Below are 2,892 nucleotides of genomic sequence, written 5' to 3' on the forward strand. Positions count from 1 at the left end.
TGCAGCTGAGAGAGTGTAGGTTATTGTTGTTTATTTACATCACTTTGCAATTACCTACACTCCAGTTCAGCTACCCTGTACCTGCCCAGCCTCCTGCAGTTTCTCACATGGTTTATAAATTAACTTTTTGGAATAATCCACACTTGTAATCACCACCCTTGTGCCCCAGTACAGTGGGTGGATGGACTCACCCGTTTACTCCTCTCCTCTGGGAAAAGTGATTCTGGTTTTCTCCTTAACCAGGTTGCAATCCACAAATTGGAAGTTGGCTCTCAGCCTGTTTGGGGGTTTGTTTTTTTTTTTAAGTGGCAGGTCAGAGTCTCTCATGGGGAACTGTCTCAAACTCCTTTTGAAACTTCACCTACTGTGTCTAGTAGTTTACTCCATAGTAAAAGTGGTTCTTACCTGCTAATTTTTGTTTGTATACGAGCACTGCTCAGTCCAGATGTGTGGGGTTATACAACCCTAGCAGCCCTGGAGGCAGAGAACAAAACCTCGATGCACTGCTGCATAAGCAAGAGCACCACCTGCAGTCCCTCAGTACTGACCTGTAGCACCCCCCTCCCTGCTAGGAAAGGGAAAACAGAATAAAGTTGGAAGCCCCTGCAAGGAGACGAGGCCCCCATGACTGAAGAGATCACATACACAACTCTTCCTTATTCTGAGCACATCGACTACCAGCACTGCCACATCCAGAGGTGAAGAAGTCTTTCAAACGAAAAGGGACGGGGCTCTGGCCTGAGCCATGGCACTTCAGTAACTAACATGGGTTCTTACCTACTCACACCCCGCATCAGTCCGGACGAGTAGGATGTAGCCAAGCCCCTCTCTCCCGGGTGCCTCCTCTGACCCCCGGACATCCACGCAGTGATGTCCGGTTAGTGTAATGAGAAGACCACATGGCTGCTCGCCAAAGCAATTGCCACTCTGCACAGGAGGTTGTCCACACCATCGTGGAACGCGCTCTCAAACCCACCAGCACCGACCGCTATCATCCCCTCCAACCCTCGAGCAGTCATGCCCTGTGAAGCCTTATTTCCTTTCCTTGCCCCACTGCACAGGACAAATAGATGATGGTCAGACCTCCAAAAGGCATTCGTCACCTTGAGATATCACAAGAGAATCCAATGCACATACAGTAAGCGATGCTCCCTCATCATCGGATCATCAGTGGGCAAATTTGGAAAGGCAGATGCCACCTTAGGCAAAAAAAAGGAGGAACTATATGAAAGGAAACTGCATCCTCCAAAACACACAGGAAAGGGTCCCTACACGACAACAGCTGAAGCTCACATATTCGCCCAGCCAAAACAGGCTGCAGGGTTAAACTCTGCAAAGGTGCCCTCTCTAGTTGCTCAAGAGGAGGACCACACAGCACCCAAAGAACCAAAAGTTTAGATTCCAGGCTGGACAGATCTTCCACACAGGAGGAGGCAAAATGTTTTGCCCCTTTTAAGAAACAAACCACATGCAGATGAGACACCACTGGTCTTCCCCAAATCCTATAGGAAAGGGAACGCAAGGCTGCTACCTCGAGCCAAAAGGGAATTATAGGACAAATCCTTAGTCAAACCACTCTGCAAAAAAGGCCAGGATCTGCAGACTGTCCCCCATCAAAAGGCTGCAGCTTGTACTGCAAACACCATAGAAACATAGAAACATAGAAATGACGGCAGAAGAAGACCGAATGGCCCATCCAGTCTGCCCAGCAAGCCTCACACATTTTTTCTCTCATTCTTATCTGTTACTCTTAGCTCCTTGTTCTATTCCCCTTCCACCCCCACCATTAATGTAGAGAGCAGTGATGGAGCTGCATGCAAGTGAAATATCTAGCTTGATTAGTTAGGGGTAGTAGGGGCAGTAACCGCCGCGATAAGCAAGCTACACCCATGCTTATTTGTTTTACCTAGACTATGTTGTACAGCTCTTGTTGGTTTTTTTTTTTTTTCTTCTCCCCTGCTGTAGAAGCAGAGAGCCATGCTGGATATGCATTGAAAGTGAAGTATCAGGCACATTTGGTTGGGGTAGTAACCGCCGTAACAAGCCAGCTACTCCTCGCTTTGTGATTGCGAATCCTTTTTTTTCTTCACCCCTGTCGTTGAAGCTATGCAGGATATGCGTGAAGCATCAGTTTTTTTTTGTTTTTTTTTTTTTTTTCCCCCCTGCCGTTGAAGCAGAGAGCTATGCTGGAAATGCGTGATGTATCAGTCTTTCTCCCATGCCGATGCAGCAGAGAACCATGCTGGATATGCATGGAAAGTGAAGTATCAGGCACATTTGGTTTGGGGTAGTAACTGCCGTAACAAGCCAGCTACTCCCCGCGTTTTGAGTGCGAACCCTTTTTCTTCTCCTTTGCCGTTGTAGCAGAGAGCTCTGCTGGATGTGTGAAGTATCAGTTATTCTTCTCCCCTGTCATTGAAGCAGAGAGCTATGCTGTATATGCATTGAAAGTGAAGTATCAGGCATATTTGGTTTGGGGTAGTAACCGCCGTAACAAGCCAGCTACTCCCCTCTTTATGAGTGCAAATCCTTTTTTCCATTACCTCTTGCTGTTGAAGCTTAGAGCGATGTAGGAGTCACAGTAAGCATGTGTATGTTTATTTAATAAGGGTATTGTGTCAATAGCCATCATTCTGGCGAGTCACCCACTCTTCATTGGTGGCCTCTTGACTTTATGGATCCGCAGTGTTTATCCCACGCCCCTTTGAAGTCTTTCACAGTTCTGGTCTTCACCACTTCCTCCGGAAGGGCATTCCAGGCATCCACCACCCTCTCCGTGAAGAAATACTTCCTGACATTGGTTCTGAATCTTCCTCCCTGGAGCCTCAAATCGTGACCCCTGGTTCTGCTGATTATTTTCCTACGGAAGAGGTTTGTCGTTGTTTTTGGATC

This window comes from Rhinatrema bivittatum, chromosome 16 (genome assembly GCF_901001135.1).
Source record: "Rhinatrema bivittatum chromosome 16, aRhiBiv1.1, whole genome shotgun sequence".
NCBI classification, from domain to species: domain Eukaryota; kingdom Metazoa; phylum Chordata; class Amphibia; order Gymnophiona; family Rhinatrematidae; genus Rhinatrema; species Rhinatrema bivittatum.